Source organism: Amblyomma mixtum, chromosome 7 (assembly GCF_055824585.1).
Source record: "Amblyomma mixtum isolate Tamu chromosome 7, ASM5582458v1, whole genome shotgun sequence".
NCBI lineage: Eukaryota > Metazoa > Arthropoda > Arachnida > Ixodida > Ixodidae > Amblyomma > Amblyomma mixtum.
In genome coordinates, this window is record NC_143018.1 from 37628457 (window position 1) to 37652792 (window position 24336).

General features: G+C 47.7%; 1 protein-coding gene and 1 long non-coding RNA gene across 6 annotated transcripts in view; both read left to right on the forward strand.

The window, feature by feature from the left end:
- The window catches only part of grh (grainy head), a 182089-nt gene that overhangs the window by 35602 nt on the left and 122151 nt on the right, over positions 1-24336 (forward strand). The gene's annotated exons all lie outside the window — the stretch shown is intronic.
- On the forward strand, positions 127-16918 carry LOC149335685 (uncharacterized). The gene is made up of 3 exons (XR_016284088.1): positions 127-613; positions 1289-1379; positions 16425-16918. It is a non-coding gene; the product is annotated as an uncharacterized LOC149335685 (long non-coding RNA).

A 24336-nucleotide genomic window follows, 5' to 3' on the forward strand; every position in this document is an offset into this window, starting at 1 on the left:
TGTTCCGGTGCTGCAAATACATTCTAGCTTACGTACGCACTGTAAAAAGCCCAATAAACTGAATTCAAAACTGAAACTGAAACTGCATTTCCGCCGCTAGGCAGCCATCGGTACCTTCGGGACTTTGTTGATTTATTGCCGCCCTTCTTTCTTTCCTCCATGTTCCCGCCTGTTGTGTGTCACGTGGTGTGGCCGCGGCGTCGTGGTGTGCGGGCTTCAGTGGTTGACGTGAACTGCGTTTTCGACCGCATTTTCCGAGGTACCGCATTGAACTGAAGTGTTTTTTATGCATATATAACTGGAGTAGTGCGTAGGTTCGTTCACTGCTGTCCATGTACTCGTATCTCACGTATCGGAACAGAAGCAGCCTTTGGAGGCTCTGCCGAATGCGTTTCTTTGTTGTAGATTGGCAGAAAGGCCGACGCTCGCTCACGTTTTAAAGGTTTGATATCAGGAAGCAAGGGCGAAGTTATAATGTGACCGTGTTTATGGACCACAATGCATTTGTAATGTAGAAACGTTGTCCTGAAGTCGGCGTTAATGAAAAACACGAGCGTTGCGGGGGTTTGGAGACGTACTTCAGCTCGGCACGGCTACGCACCTGCCTCGAATGGTAAGCAATCCTATGTCTTCATGCATGCTGGTTTGCATTATTCAAAGCATATTTTACGGAAGAGTGGCCTCAAGGCTTGCCGCTTCTATTACCAAAGTGCCGAGATCTGCAGACAGGCAGCTCTTTCCGTGTATCCAGGAAGAGAAGCAGCACTGAACAGAGTTCGCCGAGAATCATTCTACTCAGAGCTGTTTTTGTTCTCACGAAACGAATGTTGCAAAGTACTGCCTCATGCTACTTAAGAGCTCTAGTATGTGTGTTCTGTCAAATTTAAAGCCGTTTAATGCTATTTTGTCAAATTCGTTGTCCTACGGTTTATCTGCACATGGTAATTTTTCCGCCCGTGCGTAAGGTCTATTCTGTATATCTGCGTAAAATGCGTTGCGTCAGCGGGACGTCTGAGATAAGCTTTCAATTTTGTGTGCTGCAGGCGCTGACCGCTGGTCGTTTTTGCATCAGACCAGGTTTTTGCATAAATCTGTTGACGCTGCTATCTATTTTGGTTTTTAATTGTTTTTACAACGTCATCCAGATAAAAGAATCCTGTGCTGTGCCAGCTAGGTATATTTAGCTTGCTTTTTCAAACTTTTAAAAGCTTCATTGTTTGGCCATAGTGACCTAATTTCTGCATTTTGGCGGTCTGTAATCGTGATGGTATTAAATGGATGTCTGCAGGGGGAAACATCTACATCCACATGGGAGTCCACAGCCACAGCTTGCACCTTGTTGCCGCTGGGCAATATTCATGAGCAGTATGGAAGCAAAGGTGCGTTTTAGTTCTTGCTGCAAGCTTTTTTTTATGTTGTATGGTTCTCTTTTGGGCCATTTTCCCTTCTTTCCTTCATCAAGCTGCTTCATGAAACAGGGTACATAGCCTTACCATGCCCTCATTTATTTGTACATCCTTGCTAGTTCGTTGTCAGCATAGGGTTATTGCAAACCAGTTTGAGTGTTGTTGAACGTAGTTTTCTCATCATCATCATCATCCTGATTACACCCACTGCAGGGCAAAGGACCGCCTTTGCCAGCTGCGGCTACCATATCCCTGCGAACTTGGCACTAGCATTTGGTGATAAAAAGTGTGCTACCGCATAATGTCTTCACCTCATCCACCCACCTAACTTCCTGCCGCCCACTGCTACGTTTGCCTTCTCTTGGAATCCTCTCCGTTACACTTGAGGACCAACGGAGTGGATTCCAAGAGACGGCAAATGAAGTGCCAAATGTGTGGATAGGTTTGTTTTGTATGATGTGAATGGGATTAGGACAAAAACTAGAGCTTCTTGGTGCATCTTTATTTGTGTGTCATGAAGTTGGGAATTTCTAAACATTGTCGTTATCAGTTGTTGATAATGGAAAATGGGTTGTTACAAAAAGTGCTTCAAAATAAAATCCTGTGCTAAAACAGAACCCCTACTCACTGGGTGCTCACTTTAAGACCTGCTTTTGTAACTAAATATATGTGGGCATATGTAAGGGTCTCAGTATGACAAATATAATGCAGGTACACTCATTTAAATAAGCCAGTCAGAAGCCCAATGCAGAAGAAGGTATGAATACTTAGACAATCAAGAGTGATAATTAAAAAAAAAACCTAGACCCTTACTGTAGCATCAGCATTCAAGTTAGTTAGCTGCAGCTAGAATCAACTAAAACCCATTGATAACGGTGGCATAGAAAGCCTAGAGGGTTAGTTTGTGAGACATCTGGTACCAAGAGCACACTTACAGATGTAGGCAAGAGCAAGCTGAATGGCTTTTTGGATTTAATACATCTTCTATTTCCTGTACAGTCACTTATGCCAGTCCGGTCTATGTTAAAGCAGAATAGCTAACTGTGTGGCTCATAACCCCACTGTTCTTTTTTTTTTTTGAGGTAGCAGTAGCTGGCATCACAATTATTTCAACTGCGCAGAGCATGGGCAATAAATAGATGAAAAACGAGCACTACCGACACGTATCACTGCACCAAAGATTGACTACATAAAGCAAAACAAACATTGGCGAATAAAAACAAAAGAATAAAAAATGTTGAAAAAATCACTATTCTGCCTTCTAAGCTGCTAAGGTAGCCTATAGTCTGGGACAGCTTTCTGTGGCTATGCAGTGGAAGGTACGAGCACGCACCGCCAGCTTAAACACCTATCTCTGTCCCTCGTGACGGTGCGATAAGAGGCACGCTTGTAAAAGCCTTGCCCTCATAGCTTCCACTGCATAGCCACAGAAAGCTGTCCCCAAGTATTGTTCTTTTCGTGTGAGCACAACAGAATGTTTGCTGACACACTTGTCTTGCTCCTGATGGATCAAACGCATCAACAACAATCTCGTCTCACACGTGTCTCACAACTTGAAAAGAATAGGAGCTAGGGCCGGTGCGCGAGTAGTATTCTCAGCTCGAAGCAAATTGCAACGTCTCTGCAAGAGTGTCAACTGTGAAGGGTTGGCACCTGCAGAATGCGAAAAGAACCAAGAATTCTCTTATGTACAAGTGCCCCAAAAATGTGGCGCACAGAAGTGAGCTATCCCGCGGAACGGGCTGTATCAGTCAAACAGGAGATGCCTAAACGACTGTCTGAACGAACACAAGAGCTCCTTAAAACCACCTCCCGAAAGCAATATGGTCATATATTGGCAGTCGTGTATAAACTGCGCCTGTGCTTTCAGCCAACCATACTGTACACTTACATAAGGACCAGCACACGTGGGATATTTGTTGATGCGTTTGATCCGTCAGGAGCAAGACAAATGCATCAGCAAACCTACTGTTGTGCTCACATGCAAAGAACTAGGCTACCTCAGCAGTTTAGACGGCAGAGTAATGGTTTTTCTACATTTTTAAACACTTTTTTTTTGTTTTTATTCGCCAGCATTTTTGCCCTTTGCAGACAATCTTTAATGCAGTGCCACATGTTTTGCAAGCAGGCAAACTGTTGCAAAAAAAATGTTGGTTGTGCCCTTTTTTCACTTGTTTATTTTGTGGCGATCTTTAGATCGTCAGTCAGCGCCGAGTCTGTCTAGTTCTTTCATCCCATTACTGCCATGCTGTGCCCTTCATGCTGACGAACATGTACCGACCAGTTCAAGAAAGTAACTTTTTACATTGTGAAGCCATTTTACCAATTGCATTCACATGGTTTGAATGAATGACCATTCAGATTGCTATTGCATCTTTTTGGAACCGAACAAGCTTAAATTTTGCAAGCTTACCAAACTCTTCGGATGCTTATGTTTGTTATCACCAGCATTAAGTCTCCTTTGCTGCTCACGTCTACAGAAGGCAAAATGCTCGACTCATTATGATATTGCGGGGACTATATTAGGTAGACTGGCAGGAACAATGCCACCATCGAAGTAGGGGAGTGGGAGTTCTCAGTGTCAGGGTTATACATCTGTACAATGTAAAGATTCAGATTGGTGTCGTCTTTGTAACTTGCAATTGTAATTTTTCTAGTGTTACAGAAGCCTCTTAAAGTCCAGCCAATATATTGACCTATATGGAAGCTGCTATATGCCTGGTGATAAGTAGGCTGTGTATTTTGTTGCTGTGCATTACTGAATAAGGTGATTCCACGCCACCTTATCCAGACTTTTGCACTCGACTGCACTTGATTTCTTAAAGAAACAAAAAAATCATGGCTTATTTTATTACCATGACAAAGATTTTTCCAGCATGTTCTTGGCAGAGAAAAAGAAGTTTCATGTCGTGGCCACCATCCTATGTTTACAAGCAATAGCAAAGCTAAGTCTTGCAAAAAAACATGTTAAAAAGAAACGCTTTACGCATGACTGAAACTTTTTCATGTAAATAAAGGATGTGCTTTCATATCCAATAAATTGGACTCATGTATAAAACATGAAAGAAGGTACAAAAATATTGGAAATTGATATTTTTTATCCAATTTATGTTCTCATAAGTCATTTAAACCATTTTTCTGGGTTATCCAAAAGGCAAAGGATGGAATAAAAGTGTTTCAGAGATGAAAAAAACGCGAGGCATGTCAGTCAGCTGAAAAAAATTCTATTTTTGAGGCATATTCAGCCACCAGTTGCACAGTGAGGTTGGCCTCATTTACTTTCTAATGGCTGTGACATTTCTAAAATTTTAATTGGAGCAATTTTCGTTTTAGGCGAGAAAATAATTTCGCAATTTGAGTCTCTACCTTCAACCCCAGCATTGCTGGCTGCTTGCTCGACACTGCGGTGCATGCTAGAGCCGGCATCAAGAAGACACAAAGCTTTGCTGCACGGTGCTCTATGTGGATGCTCCTCATATTTTGGTTTTGAGAAGTCTGCTGGCATATTCGCTCAAATTTTGTCAGTTTAAACTTGAGCATGACTTAAGTCCAGCATGCACCATTGAGAGAAAGATAAAGGCTTGATGTGGTGAAAAATGCATATTCCTTTTAATGGTAGCACTTTTGTAAACTGCCTAGTCAGTTCACCTTTATTTTCTTGACTCATTTGTTGGAGCACCCAGAGGGCTACGACACTCTTAATGGTTTTCTCCGCCCATGTAAACAGCTTATAGAGGATCAGTATTTGACCTTTCTATGGCCTCTGAATGCTTTCTGTTGCTGCAGGGGGCCTCGCACTTCCACCAATGCCGTTAAAGTGCTTCCCGGCTGAGTACTGTTTGTGTCGAGGAACGAGAGCCGTCCTGCCATGTGGCCACTTCATTTTTACCTTTTGTAAATCTATCCTTCAGCAGGTTTCTTTATTACTGAAGCTGGTGGCATCGAAGACCAGCACACCATTGTATTCGTGCAGCGGAGTGCTGGTTTTGTGTAATTTACAGCTGGTGGCAAAGTGTGCTGGAGTGAAAAGGAAGCACTGAGCAGTGTCGATGTTGAACGCAGGGACTCAACTTTTAGGGTTGTTTTCTCGCTTAAAACAAAAAAAGAGCTCCAAATAAATGCCATTAACTAGTACTCTTTCATAATTTAATTAAGATCACCTCATTATGTAGTAGACTACTGAATATGTCACAAAAAGCAAATTTTCTCGACTTTAGAATGCTTTCGTTGGCTTGCCTTACGTGTTTTGCTCTCTCAAACATTTTTATCGCCTTTGCCTTCTCGACAGCTTAGAAAATAGAATAACTACTGTGAGAACATAAAATTTGATAAAAGATTTCAAATTTTTATATTTTGCACTTATTACATGTGTAGTGTAGCAGCCGTGCTCGCTCACTGTGGTGAACTGTGGTATTGAAAGAAGACGACGATCCTGAGGTGTGACGCTCGCTCGCAGCCCGAACGCTTGGCCTGCACCTTTGCTGAACGTTGCAAAGCGACCTAGGTTCTGCTCAGCCACAACCCCATCCTACATTTGGTGGAGGCTGCTGTAAGTTCCCCCTCTCGTCCTCATCCTGGAGCTCCGTAGCCGCACCTTACCTTCGCCGCCAGTTATGCCTGAAGTCACCAGCCAGACAGCCCCCATCCCGTCGCCTACCATCCTGTGTTCTGGCGGGCTCCGGCAGCGAGATCCCAGCGTCTTCAGCGGTGCCGACGACCACGATGTTGACGACTGGTTGGCGACTTACGAGCGCGTCAGCGCCCACAACAAGTGGGACGATGCCACCAAGCTTGGTAACGTACTATTCTATCTCAGCGACGTTGCCAACTTGTGGTTCCGCAACCACGAGGCCGACTTGCCTACCTGGTCGTCCTTTAAGACCAGCTTCTCGGAGGTATTCGGCCGCCCAGCTGTGCGCAAACTGCGCGCCGAACAACGCCTCCGCGCTCGCGCTCAGCACGCCACTGAAACCGTCACCAGTTACATAGAAGATGTTCTAGACCTGTGCAAGCGCATCAATCCATCCATGCCGGAGGCCGAGAAAATTAGCAACATCCTGAAGGGCATCTCCGACGACGCGTTCCAAATGTTGCTCGCCAGGAATCCGCAAACGGTGGTGGATGTCATTCAGCTTTGTCAGAGCTATGACGTCCTCAGGAAGCAGAGGAATTCTACTCGCCGTTCCGGAGTCCTCGACGAGTCCCTTCCTGCGCCGGCGGTCTGCAGTCTGGTCTCTGACTCGGCCTCCCTGCTTCCCCAGATCAAGGCCTTCATACGGGAAGAAGTGGCCCGCCAACTGTCCCTACTGCCTGTGTCTGGCGACCCTGCGTCACCCATAGATCCCACCCTTCGACGCACCATCCAAGAGCAGGTCGCCGAAGCTTTGCCCTCTAGCCCTCGGCCTTCGCCTGTGGCTGCCCCCCTCACCTACGCTGAGGTTGCCGCCAGACCCCGACGCCCCGCAGTCTACGTTAACCACCCATCTGTCGCACCGCTACCACCTCCGCCGGCACCTGTCCGTCGTCGCCTGCCGCCTCGCCGTGCCGTCATGAACCCATGGCGTACCTACGACAACCGCCCCATATGTTACTCCTGTGGCTTGCCGGGCCACGTCGCCCGGCTTTGTCGCCAACACCCGCCGAGTTTCCGGGACGAGGCAAGCCCATTCCACTACGACCCTGCGCCTCCCTCGCAACCAGTTCCCTCCGGCACCCCTGCGGACTCCTTCCACCTTGACCGCTCTTCATATTCTTCACGCCGGTCGCCTTCTCCCCGTCGCCGATCTATCTCTCCCATGCGCCAGCGATCACCCTCTCGTCCGGAGGAAAACTAACAGCCGCAGTTCCGGAGGCAAGAACTGCGATTCCATCGAACTGCCCAAGTCCTCCGTCTTCACCTGCGAATGTTATCGAAGTATTTGTTGATGGCGTCGCCGTTCTCGCCCTTGTAGACACGGGCGCTGCTGTATCCGTTATTAGCGCAGCCCTTTGCCGTAGACTCCGTAAAGTGACGACGCCTGTTTCGAACTTTTGCCTCCGCACTGCAAGCTCGCACCGCATTCAACCTCTAGCATTATGTACAGCTCGCCTTGTTATCCGGGATGTTGTGTATATCGCCGAGTTTTTCGTGCTGTCCTCCTGTTCTCATGACGTCATTCTGGGCTCCGACTTTCTAACCCTTCATCATGCGATCATCGACTGTGCCCGTGCCAGCATTGAACTGTCTCCGCTCTGCGCTACTCTGCCGTTCGACACCTCTCTCCGCCTCGGTAAAATGCTGGTCGCTGCAGATACTGACATCCCTGCCTTCTCTGCTGCCCTGGTTCCCCTCACTTGCGCCTGCGATCCTGATTCAACTGTTCTCTTTACTCCGACCGATGCCGCTGCCCGTCGCCACTGTTTCCTCCTTCCGTTCGCTCTTCTGACTGTCTGCGATGGCCACAGCGCAATCTATGTCACGAACCCTTTTTCTTGTCCATCAACGCTTCTCCGCGGCGAGTGCCTGGGCCATGTAGAATCAGTCGATCACGCTCTTCCATACTCCGTCTCTGACGAACCTGCCCCTCTCCAGATAGATGCCATTGGTTCGCCTCCTGCTACGCCAAACCAAGACACCGTTTCTGTTTTTTCCCGATCTATCGATGCCAGCCTTTCGCCGCACCAACGTGATCAGCTCGTCGCATTACTTCAACGTTTCCGTACGTCCTTCGACTTCCCGCACAGCTCTCTTGGCCGCACATCCGTCGTCACACACAGCATTGACACCGGAACGCATGCCCCTTTGCGCCAGCGTCCTTATCGCGTGTCGGCCCCTGAACGCACCGTCATTACCAAGGAAGTGGACGACATGCTTCAGCGCGGCGTAATCCAGCCTTCTCACAGCCCCTGGGCCTCTCCCGTTGTTCTCGTGCGGAAGAAGGACGGATCCATCCGCTTTTGCGTTGATTACCGTCGCCTCAACAAGATTACGCGCAAGGATGTGTATCCACTTCCCCGTATTGACGATGCCCTCGACTGCCTGCAAGGCGCAGAATTCTTTTCCTCATTGGACCTCCGCTCCGGCTATTGGCAGGTGCCCATGGCTGCTGCTGATCGGCCAAAGACGGCCTTTGTTACGCCCGACGGCCTCTACGAATTCAATGTTATGCCGTTCGGCTTGTGCAATGCGCCGGCCACATTCGAGCGCATGATGGACACAGTTCTCAGCGGACTCAAGTGGCACACGTGTCTGTGCTATCTGGACGATATCGTCGTCTTTTCTCGAGACTTTTCGTCCCACCTCGCCCGCCTCGAGCGTGTCCTGCAATGTTTGACCGACGCCGGCTTGCAACTGAATTTAAAGAAGTGCTGCTTCGCAGCCCGGCGGCTTACCATCTTGGGCCACGTCGTCTCCAAAGAAGGCGTCCTTCCCGATCCTGCAAAACTGCGCGCAGTCGCCGAGTTTCCCCGACCCACCTCCCTGAAAGAGCTGCGTAGCTTCATCGGGCTGTGCTCTTATTTTCGCCGCTTCGTACGCAATTTCGCTTCCATCCTGTCACCCCTGACTGATCTGCTTGCCGGCGACACCAGCCTCTCGTCTTGGACACCAGACTGTGACGCGGCGTTCACAACGCTTCGGCGCCTGCTTGTGTCCCCGCCGATCCTCCGCCATTTCGACCCCAGTCTGCACACTGAAATTCACACTGACGCCAGCGGCGTGGGCCTCGGTGCCGTGCTGGCTCAGCGCAAGCCCGGCTGCGCCGAACATGTTGTTGCGTATGCCAGCCGCACTTTGACAAAGGCCGAGCGCAATTATTCCGTGACAGAGAAGGAGTGCTTGGCAATAATTTGGGCTATTGGGAAGTTCCGCCCTTACCTATATGGTCGCCCGTTCTCTGTCGTTACCGACCACCATGCCCTCTGCTGGCTGTCGTCCCTCAAAGACCCTTCGGGCCGTCTTGCTCGTTGGGCGTTGCGCTTACAAGAATACGACATTGAAGTCATCTATCGATCTGGCCGTAAGCATTCTGATGCCGACGCACTATCGCGGTCCCCGCTACTTTGTGACTTAGACTCCACATCTTTCGCCACCGCTGATGCGTCCTCCCTTGATATTGCCGACATGCCGTTTGAACAACAACGGGACCCCTGGATCGCTTCCCTCCTCGCTCTCCTGTCTACATCATCTCAGCGACCTGCGACCCGCACTCTCCGTCGTCAAGCCCGCCACTTCGCAATACGGGATGGCCTCCTTTACCGCCGCAACTACCTTCCCGACGGTCGCAAATGGCTCCTTGTCATTCCTCGCCACCTGCGTTCCGACATCTGCGCCTCTTTTCACGCCGACCCCCAGTGCGCTCACGCCGGTGTGGTGAAGACCTACACGCGCCTTCGACTCCGCTTCTACTGGCGGGGAATGTACCGTTTCATTCGACAGTACGTTCGCTCCTGCCCGGAATGCCAACGCCACAAAGCCCCTTCTCGCCGTTCCATTGCTCCGATGCAGCCCTTGCCTTGCCCCATGCGCCCATTCGACCGCGTTGGCATCGATCTCTACGGGCCCCTTCCCATAACTCCGGCTGGACACCGCTGGGTCATAGTGGCAGTCGATCACCTTACCCGCTACGTCGAAACGTCATCTTTGCCATCCGCGTCTGTGCCCGACGTTGCGTCTTTCATCCTGCATCATCTCGTTCTACGCCATGGTTCTCCTAAGGAGCTTCTGAGTGACCGCGGCCGTGTCTTCCTCTCAGACACCGTCGAAGCCCTACTTCGCCAATGCCGCATTGTTCACCGCTCTACTACGGCCTACCACCCTCAAACGAACGGCGTTACTGAACGTTTCAATCGCACATTGACCGACATGATCGCCAAGTATGTTGCCTCGGACCACTCAAACTGGGACCGCATTCTCCCATTTGTAACATATGCGTACAACACTGCCACACAGAGCACAACTGGCTTCTCTCCGTTCTTTCTTCTTTACGGCCGCGAGCCTTCCTGTACCATGGATACCGTGCTTCCGTATCGCCCTGATATCTCCGAGTCTCTTACCCTTTCTCAAGCAGCGACCTATGCTGAAGAATGCCGCCAGCTTGCCCGCTCTTTTACAACGCAAGATCAGAATCGCCAGAAGCACCTTCGCGCCCCTACCAGTCCGCTTCCGTCCTATACCCCAGACTCGCTCGTGTGGCTTTGGGTTCCCTCCACCAGTCCCGGTCTCTCCACAAAACTCATTTCAAAGTACCACGGCCCGTACCGTGTCGTATGCCAGACCTCTCCAGTCAACTACATCATTGAACCGCTTTCGCCGCCGCAAGATGCGCGCCGTCGTGGCCGTGAAACAGTGCACGTTGACCGTCTCAAGCCGTACTACGATCCGCCTACCATCTGTGCACCCTAAGTCGGCAGGATGCCTCCTTTTTCGCCGGGGGGTAATTGTAGTGTAGCAGCCGTGCTCGCTCACTGTGGTGAACTGTGGTATTGAAAGAAGACGACGATCCTGAGGTGTGACGCTCGCTCGCAGCCCGAACGCTTGGCCTGCACCTTTGCTGAACGTTGCAAAGCGACCTAGGTTCTGCTCAGCCACAACCCCATCCTACACATGTTTTATTTAAAACAAAATAAGTTCAATTTACTGCATTGGATATGTAATACCTTTAATTTATATAACAGAAACTTCATAGTCCTGCGTAAGAATGTTTCTTTTTACAAATTTTTTTGCAAGGTTACGTTTGGCTATCACTTTCAAACATGAGATGGCGGCCACGATGGGAAAAAATTACTCCGCCCAAACCAACCTGGGATAATGTTTGCCTAAGTAATGCAATAAGCCATGAATTTTTTTAAAGAAATCGAAGATTCAGTGCTAAGCCTGGAACATTGGCATGGAATGACCCAATGGCATATAAATGCCAACTGTGCGCTGATTTGAAGAAGCCTTTATATTATTTTTGTAGCTCGATTAATATTGCAGTGTAGGTTGAATGCAATTTTTTCTGCTTGCATAATTGGAATGGTTCCATATCATGCCATTTATTTCGCATCTTGTATGCAATCTTGTATTGCGTTGCCAATATTTTATGCTGCTAGCGTTCACCCCATATGAATATTGCTGCTCCTGAGCAGCATACTCAACTGATCCACTGGAATGGTATCACTGTGTGTACCTTTGGTAAATTTCTGGGAAAAATGTATTCATTCACCTGGCTGCTTGGTAGTTTCATGTTTCATATGTAGTGACAGATGAAATGCAGATCTGTCCTAAGGATGAATATGGCCATTTCTTAACACCATTTTACAGTAGTGATATTTGCAAGATGATCAATTCTATTTATCTACTTTGTACTTTTGTTCACTACGTAGTGCATGTATGCCTCCAAGAAAGGGAACGCGAACCAGAAAGGAAACAGCTTGGAACCCCTTGTGGTCTTTTTCCAGATGTGTGATAGTATATTAGTCTAGGCAAAGCAGCGTGCAGGGTAACAGGGCACTGACAGGAAGACACAGGTACTGCGCTGACTAACAATTGAGGAATTTATTGCTTTGCTCACTATAAATACAGGAAATATCATCCAAAATACAAAAGAAGGGAAGTCATGGAATCATCATTTGGTCACATCTGTCGGGATTATTTATCCAGATAGTCAATTGCTTTTTTCGTTGGTGTTAGTGATGATGTGCTTCCATAGGTTAAACAATTCTTATGTGTCATGCACGTCTCTTATATCTCGGCATGAGCTGTTAATTATATTTCCTAAGAATTTTACATCATCGAAAGTGTGGAGTGCACTCACAGTTCGGCACATGTCTTGCTAGTTTGCTACTATATCCTGTCTCAGTATTGCCGACTTGTTCTATTAGACAAATGTTGACACGCTGACCTTATTTCCCAACATACGACGCTCCGCATGAGAGAGGGATCTCGTAAACTAAGCCACAGTCGCATGCTGTGAATTTGTTTCGGTGCTTCATCTTGTGTTGGGCTGTTTTTGAAGCACCTTTGCTGGGCGCGTTGCATACTACGTTCAGCTACTTTCTGCAAAAAAGCAAATGAATCCATCGCAAAGAACTTCCGCAAGCTGCAAAAGAAGGTCAAGCGCCAAACAGTGAAGAACGAAACCTAAAAACTTGTGTCAAGCCAACAACTTGTCCAAATTAGTGCTGGCTATGAAGAAAAGTGATGGCCTGTGCCTGAATGCATTCTCTATTGCAAAAACACTCAGCAATAACTGGCCTTTCAGAGTAATTGTCGCTGAACAAGGATCAAGGCAGCAACCCTTAGGGCAGTATCTGCAAGAATTACTCTCCATGTTCACCGTGGGAGTCCTCTTCCTGGTAAAGAAGCCAGAAGTGTCCGCATTCCTCTCTAACAGCTGTACAGAAGAATTGTCTTCTCATTCTGATCAATGACTTACATTGCACGCTCCTAAATGCCGCCTTGTTTGAGACGATGAGAGATGCCGCCTTGTTTGAGACGATGAGAGAAGGCATTAATTCAATGGGAGCAGTACGATTCCAGAACCTGTGCAGAATTAATGCGGATAGATTCCTCGAGTTGCTAACCATCTACTTCCGTTCTACCTATGTAAAGTTTAATGATGTGTGCATACCGTGGCAGGGAGTATGCACCAGTTCCGGCGTAGCACTAATTCTCATTGTGCTGCTAGCCTGTCAAGATAGCCAACTATTAAAAATCTTTGCATGGCACCAGTTTGATAATGACCTTCCGATTTGTGGACGACTTCTTAGTAATCACAAGCTTCATTACCAAGGGTAACACAAAGTCATTGTTGCCATCTTCATGACCTTCTCCAAAGTTCTTGCCAACTTTGAGCTGACCAAAGAAATGCCACTGGAGGTACAGCTTCCCGATCTATGGCTGTACTTTGTAGAGACCCATATGTGCTGGCGTTTCTTCCCAGGGTCGAAAAAAAAGGCTGTTGCTACTGGCGCACTGAAAAATATCCTAAATAGGTCGTGTACTGACTGTCAGCAGGAATGCCTTGAGGCCCACCTGACATGGCTACCTGAAGCTGATTTCCCAGATGACCTCATCTGCAGCCTTGGCTTCAGGATAAAGAAATTTGCCTATCTACCTCTAAAAGGCTTCAGAAAGAACGGACCATAGCTGTCGTAGAATATTATTATGGGGTTTAGCTCAGCAGCAGGCGCGACAGGTCACACTCAGAAGGCACACCAAACCAAGTCACCCCAAGCACTAGCTGCAGCGTCCCCGTTGTCGACTGTCCAGCGTCAAAACGTCCTCTTCACCTTGCAACTTGCACTGTGGCACTACCCGCTCCGCCTCGCGGAAGGAAGCACAGTCCCTGGGTGCCCTAAGGTGGTGTGAATGGTAGGGCTTAAGACGGGTGACGTGCGCGAGCTTTGTGGGGAGGCCGTGGGAGGAGTGTGGTAGTCTAGGGACGTGATTTGATAGGTCACATTGCTCAGTTGCCCTAAGAGAAGATGCGGTAAGGACCCACGCAATGAGGCAGCAGCTTCTCACCCAGGCCCACATGGCGCGCAGGGAGCCAGAGGAGTACGTGGAAGCTGGGAGGGTAGTGGGCAACATGGTGATTAAGGTCATAGGTGCATGGTATCAGCCACGCGCGAAAGAAAGTGGTCAGGCAGGCTGGTGTGAACTTAGTATGCAACACGCCCAGCAAGGGTGCTTCAAAGATAGCCTGGTATAGAAGGCAGTCAAATTCACAGCATGCGACAGTTACTTAGGCGCCTTGTTTACTAAGTTCACACCAGCTTGCCTGACCACTTTCTCTAGCGCGTGGCTGATACCATGCACATACGCCGTCACAGCTAACTTCCATTCTTCTTTCTGAAGCCTCGTTAGGGTGGATCAGAAAATTTCTTTCATTATCTTCAAGCCTAGGCTGCAGACCAGGTCATCGGGTAAACCAGCTTCAGGTAACTATGTTAATTGGGCCTCAATGCTTTCCTGCTGACGGTCAGTACACAATCTGTTTGAGGCATTTTTTAGTGTGCCAGTAGCAACAGTCTTTTTTTCAACTGTGGGACGTAACACCAACACATATGGGCCTCTCTGATGTGCAGCCATAGCTCGAGAAGCTGTACCTCCAGCAAGAACTTCGGAGAAGGTCTTGAATATGTGAACAATGCCGTTGTATTGCCCTTTCTTATGAAGCTTGTGGATTACTAGGAAGTCGTCCAAGAATTGGAAGGTCATTATTAAATTGGTGCCATGCAAAGCTTTTTAATAGTTGGCTATCTTGACAGGCTAGCAGGACAATGAGAATTAGTGCAACACAGGAACTGGTGCATACTCCTTGCCACTGTATGTGCAGGTCATGAAACTAAAATAATAGATGGTTAGCAACTCGAGGAATCTATGAGCATTAATTCTGCATTGGATCTGGAATCATGCTACTCCCATTGAATCTATGCCTTCTCTTACAGTCTCAAACAAGGTGGTATGTGGCAGCGTGTAATGTTAGTCCTTGATGACAATGAGAAGACACTCCTTCTAGACGGCTGTTCAAGAGAAATGCGGACACATCTGGCTTTTTTACCAGGAAAAGGTCTTCCACGGTGGGCAAGGAGAGCAATTCTTGCAGATACTGCCCTAAGGGTTGTTGCCACGATCCTTGTTCAGAGACAATTACTCTGAAAGGCCAGTTATCATTGCGTTTTTGCCATAAAGAAGGCATTCAGGCATAGGCCCTCACTCTTTTTCACAACCAGCCCTAGTTTGGTCAAGTTGTTGGCATGACTTTCTTTTGCAGCTTGTGGAAGCTCTTTGCAGTGCCTTCATTTGCTTTTTCACAGAAAGTAGCTGAATGTAGTATGCAATGCTCCTAGCAAAGGTGCTTCACAAACAGCCCAGCGTAAGACTCACAGAGACAAATTCATGGCATGCGACAGTGGCTTAGTTTACAAGAACCCTCCGTCACGCGGAGCGTCCTGTGTTGGGAAATAAGGTCAGCATGTTAACATTTATCTAATGCAAGATGTCGGAATACTGAGAAAGGATATGGTAGCAAGCTACCAAGACACGTATCGGACTGTGAGTGTATATCACACTTTCGACAATGTAAAATTGTGAGGAAATTTAAGAGACGTGCATGGTACATAAGAATTGTTCAACCTGTTTAAGCACATCATCACTAACTCTAACGAAAAAGAAATCAACTACCTGGATAAATAATCACGACAGATTTGACAAAATGACGATTCCATGACTTCCCTTCTTTGTATTTTGGATGATGCTTCCTGTATTCATTGCAAACTAAACAATAAATTCCGCAGTTTTTATCGCTGCACCTGTCTTGTCTGTGTCCTGTTATCCTGCGTGGTTTTGCAAAGATTCATGCACCAACTGGCCGAGCTCCTTTTCTTGTAGTAGTTTAGTGGCCTTGTGCAAATTTTTCTTGATGGATTTTTGAGGTTACTGGCTGCAGACATGGGAGATATGTTAACTTAGCACTGTTGCCTGCCTTTCAAGATGTCACTTGCTTGGTATAATAATGAATGCATGCTTTGCGTTAGTTGCAGCCGACCACTCTCATGGAAGGGGTCATATTGCTGACTGATCAGATACTGTGCTTTCTGTTACAGTGAATGTTGCACATTACTTGTCGTTCGGTTTATTGTAAAGCATTTTGAAGTGCTCTATTTTCGCCTTTGTTGTCATGGTGTTTTGTGCCTTTATAGTCAGTTTACCCGCCAGGTAGGCCAGTGGTTTGCACTAGCTTTTAGCAGTTCGTGCAGAATTAATTGCATGGCCTGACCACCTTCATTCCATTTCATAACATCTAGCTTTTTAGCTAAAACATTGTTTATATAATGCCGCTTAGAGCTATTTTTTCTAAACCACGGTGGCCTCTTTGGAATGGTTCAAAAGATAACAGCTGGCACTTGCTTGCCACTTGGGCAGATTTTCTTTGTTAGTGTTAGCATGCATTATAAAACACATTGTTAATGAGCAATATGTTGGCGTTTATAAGGACCATTGAGCAGTGTAAACTGATGTGAAATATTTTACTGTTTTTGTCTGAAATGCAGACTCACACCATGTATGCTGTTCACCGAAGACAATCCTGAGGTGGCTGAGAACCTGTTCGTCGAGGGAGGATGACTACTCAGCAGGCTTACCACTGCGGCTCACTCCACAACTGCCATAATGTCAGGAATATGCGTGTTCAGCATAAGCTGCCTTAAGTTTGCTTTTTTGCTTATTCCTGGGAGTTAGCGTCACAGTCCAAGCCTTCTTCAGGCTGGTATAGAAGGCTGCACAGGCATGAATTTTTCATTCTGTTTGCTCTGAAAGGCTGCACAAGCATGAATTTTTCATTGTTTCCTCTGGAAAATTAGGAGGTAGAGTAAGTGCAATGGAACCTTATTCTTGCAGCACCATAAACCCAATAACGGAAGGTATGGTGCTGTTGTACCTTAAAATTTTAAGTTCCTTGGATGGCAGTAAGGAATTCATTGGAGAAGCTTCTTGTGCATTGTTTTATGGATGTTTTGTTCTAATAAAAATTTTCAACATTTCTGAAGTTTTGTGAGTTTTGTCAATAAACGTTTTTCTTAGGTGCATACAGCCTGTTTACTGCTATGAAGAGCTCCAGTAACAGGTATATTGCAATACATAGGCATTATAATGGTAAATTTAAAGAACGCTTAAGAAAAGTAATAAAAGTGGGGACAAATTATGAACCCATTGCATGCTTTTTCCTGAAGGGTGTAGGGGTGTAAGAAGCATAAAACTCCTTTGGCTCGGTGGTAAAGTGTGTGATACACCTCAACACCTTTGGGTCAAGTTATATCATTTTCGGGTTGGTTTTTTCATGAAACACCCCATGTGAAAGGTGTATTGAAATCACAAAACACCCTTCTGGGCCGGGTGCAAGGGTGCGAGTTATAGACACCTGGAAACTCCTTTAAGGGTGTTTTATTTTTTACAGTGTGGCTACGTTTTGCCGCGGTAGATTAGTTACGTTACGGTTACATGCCAAACCTGAAATCAACTCGCTCACACATTATAAACTAGTGTGTCGTTAGATACTTCGAATAAATGACGTAGACGCACTTTATAAGTGTTCACCGGCGTTCAATACGCCATGCATGGACAGACTGCTTCAACAGGAATGGCAGCAAATTCTCCTTGCACCCACCAGATGGCACTATCGCAAATGCTTCGTCTTCTGTTCCTGCTGACGGCTAGGCTTAAACGTAGAATCATGTCTGCCCGCTACAGGCGGCCTAGCCCCATCATCATCAGTATCTGGAACAAGGTGCGCTGAACAGGGAAAATGAACAGAAGGCCATAATGATGAAGATGATTGGTCTGTATTTTTGAACTTGCGAGGTACATAGTTAATTCGAACGCGTAGCTTTCAGCGTGAAAGCACTTTCTATATATGGGACACAGATATGACGTATACTCGTTATGAAAAGAACTTCTTGTCATGAATTTGATATGCACGCCCGCATCCACACACACGCATGCGCTTAGAGACAGTGAGAGAGAGAGATAGAAACGCGCACACGCACATCATCATCATTATTGGCGCTGGCGGACACAATACCAAAGGGGCAAGCTTTTTATAGTAAATATACGAGCGACGACCAGACCACTTCTCATTCTTTCTCACACGCTCGGCCAACTGCGGCGAGCGCAGCTGGCGTGGGAAAAACAAACGGGGCAAAGAAAAAAAGCACAGAAGAAGAGAGCGAAACTGAAAAAGCCCGAAAGGACCTCAGCCCCGAAGGCGTGTCCGTGCCAGCCCCTCTTCCACTTTGTGTCTGGCTGCGTCAGGAGCGTGCGTGCAAGGCGAAATAGTAGCAACACGCGGATCTCATCACCTGCGCTCATCTAAACCCCAGATTCGAGGCGAAAAAAGAGCGGAGATACAAAAAAAAATGACGAACAAACAAATGACGCAGAAATCCTAAGTGCGAACGGCTGGCAACGCTGGCCGCGTCGGCGTTGTCTACTACGACAGCTGTTTGGGGAAGAAGCGCGGCAGTTTGCCACGCCTGTGTAATAATAATCCGCGCACGCTGACAGCGTCGGTCTTCACTCTTTTTTTTTTTGAGGGCTCGGTTCAACGTCGTGGCTCCTTTCATCTTTTGACGCGTTTGTGGAAAAAAAGAATGCCTGAAAAGGGGTGTGTGTCCGTGCGTGTGCGCGTGCTTGCATTTGGGAGGGGGGGGGGGGGGGGGGGTGAGCCCGTGAGAAATGCGTCCCGATTGGGCGACTGCTGGGCTGCGCATGCGCAATGACCCCTGCTCCTGATGGGAGCGCCCCCTGGCGTCGAATCCGCGAAACGACGCAGCAGACGAAAGGAAACAAAACAAGGAAAGGCATAGAGGTGTATCCCGCGTCTAAAACAGTTAGGGGGGAACTGCAGTAATGGTGCTTATACTGTTTTGTGAAGAAGGGCCTTGCGGGTGAAACAACGGTCGCGTATCCATTCTTGGCATGCATACAAAACAGGGTGGAAGAACCGTGCCAAACAAAGTGTGGGATGTCTAGCATCGCAGACGACGGGCTAATGATCCGAAACTGAACGAAACTGAACCACGCAAAAGCAGCAGACGGAGCATGCATGGTTTATGCAGACGCAGACGACACAAACATGTATGCATCCAGATCGGGCGGTTCGTCTTTGTTGGAACTAAGAATATGCTGCACGCAAACACACACAGACGACGAGAGTTTCCAGGACTAACAGACGTGGACGGGAATTTAACGATGTGATCAAGGAAACGATGGGAAAAGAAAAGAGCATTAAGTGTATAAACCGACCAAAAACAGCTCCGTTCTGGAAGGCGTGTCGCAGGCGAGTCTGAAGACAAGTCAAGCCCAGATGTTGGCTTCCCGGCGATCAGAGGGGTTTTCTATATGACCGAATATGGCTTGCTCTCCGAAAAATTCTGCCGACAAGCAGATGGTTGAATAAAAAAAAAAACATTAAGGATGTTATCACAGAAATTCATTTCATTGTTGTTTTTCGTCACTAGCAAAGTTCACGGTAGCTTAAATTTCGGGACAACGGGATGTGAGAGCACCATAACAAAGACTCGGATCCGTACTCCCTCGTCTTTTCCAAGGATGCAGGCATTTACCTAAAGTCACAATGTTCTAACGAAGTCGGCGATGAAACTTCAGAAGGCCAGTATGAAAGGCTTAGCCTCCTAATCAGAGAGAGCGACAAAGGGGGCAGGTGTGGGCTGGACCTCGGCTAGAAGACAGGGGCTGCTTTCCATTCAAGGAACTTCAACGCCAGCTCAACGAACACGGGTTAGACTCATGAATGTAAAGTAAGCCGAAACAGGGCGGGCTGCGGCGACTGCTGTTACTTCCAAGAGCATGCGTATGAAAGCTGAATGCTAGAACGGGCCGCCGGCCAAAAAAAAAAAAAAAAAGGCTTGTCAGGTTGGAAATCCTCTTTTTGAGACCAAAACAGAGAGGGATAGAGAGAACCTTGAAAGGCGATTAAAAAAAAAAAGAAAAACTTTCATTCCAAGACTGTCGTTCATAACTGCTCTACGCATAACTCTCTGCCCCTAACACGTCATTTTTATTTTTTTTTTGCCTGCCAAGAAAACGACGTCCGTTGCGACGGTGGCGCTCCCACCATTATTTTTGGGGGAACAAAAATGTTCCCTTCCTGCTCTCTCTCTCTCCACCTTCTTTATTTTTCAACACAAAAACAGGGCCCACACACGTGCGGATTTCGCATATATACGCCCTGTATATAAGGACATTCTGTAAAAGAGGAAAGGGCATGCCGCTTACAATGTATACATATACACTTTCTACGTGAAAGCCTCACCTGGGAGCACACGCCTTTCTTTTCTCCACACCCTTTTTCCACCATGCCGCCGTTGGAACGGCCCTAAAATTAAGCCAGGACGGTAAGGAAAGGAAAATGACGAACAGCAAAAGAAAATATTAAAGTTTTTCGGGGCGCTAACCCCGAAACCCTTTTCCTCTTCGGGGTACAAAAGAATGGTAAAGAACGGGTGAAAAACCGACGCTTTTTCCTTTCCTCCTCAGCCTCCTTTTTTCTCCTACTTTTTCCGCCGCAGCGCTTTTTCCGGGCCCGAAATGAGAGAAGGGATGCGTCAACGATAAAGGGAACTGCACCGCGCCCCCCCGCAGAAAGGAAGAGAGAGGGAAAGAAAGAAAGGGGTGCGTACAGAAAAAAGGGGGGGTGCACACAAAAAAATTAGGGAGCGGCGCCTTTTCCCAGAAAGCAGGAAAATGCGCCTCCTCTCCCCCTCTCTTTCTCCGCTCTCATCCTCTCCGCGGCGTCCGAACCTTCGGCGCGCAGCGGTGTATGAACGGACGGCGAGACGGCGCAATGCATTGCATCGCGCTTGCCAGCGAACCGGTGTGTGACGTGGTGTTGCTGAGGGCGCTTTTCGGGAACGTTGCGCTTTGAAGCGAAGGTGTTTCAGTGCAGAGAATGTATAGAGCTAAGAAGCATTCAGTCTTTGGCAAGATGGTGCATAGAGTACTGACGTAACGCCACAATGTGTACAGCTAAATATTTTTATGTTTCAAGCTTGGGGATCGCACCGCGCCACAATCTTCAGCTCCTCAGACCTTGACTTTCAGCTGAACCAAAATCTTCGGACCAAAATTTTCAGCTCCTGAGCTGTGTATACCTTTTTTTTTATTGAACGTTTGAATTGAAAGATGTCGACAGACTGTATAAACTCTAGACTATGAACTATTTGATGCGTTGTCTCCACTGGAGGTGCAGACCAGCTCTCCTTTAAAATTAGTTTTTGTTCATTGTTTGTGGAAGTCGCTTCTCTTGCCGGTCTCGATCTATACGAACTAGGAGGAATTATTCTCCAAACGGAAAGCATTCGGGCAAGAGACCGAGGAGCAGCCTCAGGGCAAGCTGTTGACGGCGACCGAGCACATGTGGCTCGGAAACATATGCGAATGTCCTCTTATATGCATCTATGCAATTATTGCTTCATCTGCTTGTTCATAGAATTTCCCAAAAAAGCCATGAACTGAGTGTAGGTGACCTCAGAAATACAGGAAGGTTACTGAACAACACGAAAGACTTGCGCATCGCAGCGATGGCCACAGGTTTGAGCGCCTAGCAGTCCCGTATATATATGAGAGGTGCAGGGTTCGACTCCCGTGCCACCGGATATACCCATTGGTTGGTTTCCCTACGAGGAGACGAGGTTTAGAGCTGTGCACGGGCCGCAAATTTCAGCCCGCGCCCGGCCCGAGCCCTACACTACTGACGGAGGCCCGGCCCGGCCCGGCCCGAAACCTAAGCCCGCCCGGGCCCGGCCCGGGTTAAGGCCCGGCCCGAGTTAAGGCCCGGGCCCGGCCCGACCTGCAAAACTGAAATTGAAGTGAGGATGAAACAGAAAGAGATAATTTCAGGAAAATCAGTTTATTTCAATATTTTTAAAATGCTCGGCTCTCATGGTCTAGATGAAAATTAGTGAGTATATGCAAACACGGCGCATGTAGAGAGTTATCAATCCAAGTTATTACGTAAAAACAACAAATCGTCCATTGATGACGGCTTGAGGCAAGTGCGGCGCTCCTGCATAATGAACCCGGCAGCGCTGAAATTTCTCTCGCTGCTTGAACTGGTAGCCGGAATGGCTAACACTTTCTTGGCAAGAAGAGAAAGCTTTGGGTACGTCGCTGCCTTGCTTCTCCAAAACTGTGATAGCTCAAACTCTGAGCAAGGGGTCGACTCTGTGGCCAAGTACTCGCTCAGCTCGTCTCTTTCGGCACTCTGATTGCTGATTTCGTCGCTCCACTCGCTGAACAAATCCATGCACGGCTTTTTCGCAGGAGGTTGTTCTTGCATAGTTTCCGGCAACTCCTGTGGTGTCGACGCGACGAGCTCTCGTATGCGCCCGTACACTTCATCGCGCTCCTCGGCGGAAAGCATCCTAAGGTGCCGAAATTGTGGGCAGAACATTGTTGCTATCTTGTGCTCCATGGTCAGGATAACCTTTTTCTTCAGGAAATGTTGGGCACCTTGTTGAATTTTCGCCATTTCTGTGGCATTTGATAGATGGACTTGGTCATGAAGAATTCTTTCAAGTTTGGAAAAGTGCAGTAAGGCCAAAGGCAACGTTGGTGTTTTTTCCGCCTCCAGGGCTCTTGTTGCTTCTGAAAACGGCTCCAGAAATGCGATTAGTTCCTTGAGAACCGTCTTGTCCAAGTTGTCCATGATGGAAGAGTTCCTCACTGCAAGAAGAGCTTCAATTTCTGCAATTTGGCCGAATATAGATTTCAGCATAGAAAGTTTAGAATTCCACCTTGTCGGAACTTCCTGGCGAACGGTTTGATTGAGTTGGCTGGCTAGGCCACTTTGTTTAAGAAATTTCACAACTGATTTTACATTTTCCAGTGTCTCACTAACACATGGGGCTTCAGTTTGAATGAAATCTTCAGAGAATGTGTTCCGAAGAACGGTATTGAGAAGATGCGCGCAGCAGTTCATTCTGTTGTAGGACTGAAGAGCACACATGATGTTCGCACCCTGGTCAGTCACGAACGTAGCTTTCTGCAGAGCATCCCTGTCAATCCCCAGTTTAGAAAAACAGCGTTGCAACTCTTTCCGAATGTTTTCCCCAGTCTTGCGTTCCTCAGAAAAATTACAAGTAAAAAGAACGTGGGCGTGCAGACACCACTCGCTGTCAATGTAATGTGCCGTAGCCGTCGTGTACGCCACTTTGCGAAAGTCGTCTGTGCACATATCCGTAGTGATCGCACAGCGACCCTCGATCATAGCTGTGGCAACATTCGGCATTAAGTTGCCTCGAATTTGCGTTGATAGGTCGGCTACTTTTCTGGAGACAGTAGTGCGATGCGGAAGGACATCACGGACATCGACATTGCCATGGCGAGCACCAATGCTGATTAACTCTTGTGCTATTTTTGCAAAGCCACTGCCACTGACCACGTCAAATGGACGCATATCTTTAGCACAGAAGTGTGCTAAAGCTGCAGTCAACTTTTCCTTCGCCGATGCTGGAAGCTGTGAGCTTGACGGTTTCAGAAACGAAGTTATTGTACTTGCGTTGGCTGAGCTGCTTTTACACCGGTGCCTCTGCAGATGCGATGTTCCAGTTTTAGAAGACTCGTAGGCGAAGAACGTCTTGCACATCTTGCACTGTACATGACCCACGGGAGAATTCGTTGCACACTCACTGACGACGAGAAACTTGTCCCATACAGCGCTCTTAGCATCAGGTTTGGGATTAAGCTTAAAGCGTCCGCCGGAAATTCCGCTTCTAAGGTTTTCGGCACTGAACTTCTCCATGGTACACGCCTGAATGCTTCAAGCTCATAACGTGTACGAAATGAACGAACTGTTCTTAAGTACGAAACGGAATGACAGAGGCGTGGTCTCGTAAGCCTTAGATGCCGTGCCGCGACTGGCCGCTGCTTGTGTTGTCAAAGGATAAGCCAGCCAATAATTAAGCTGCAGCATGGCTTTTTCCTGGAAACGGCGACGTTGCGGCTATGTTCCTGCTTCTGCTGTTCACAGGAAGGAAGGGGCTTTGTTTACTTCGCTGGCATGCAAATACGGGGAAACACCACAACCAAGCCTCTGTCGGAAGTAGAAGAGAGAATGCATACCCTGCCGCGGTGCTTTAGGTGCGTTTCGAATCGTCTTCCCGAGAAAAGCGCGAAACGTCCCAGGTCTTCCCGAGAATTGGACAAAACGTCCCATCTTTCCCTTCGCTTGATACCGACAACGGCGAGTCAAAGAAGTCAGTCCTTTCCCCGGACGCTGCTGCTGCAAAAAAAAAAAAAAAGGACCTCTCTTGCGCTGGCAGTGACGTTCCGTTTGACAACTTCCCGTCAACAGCCAGTGCCGCAGTTCATTAGAAAATCTTCCCTTGCCACCACTGCATGGCTAAATTGTATGCGTTGCAAGGGCGACCCCGCGTGCGCCGTACG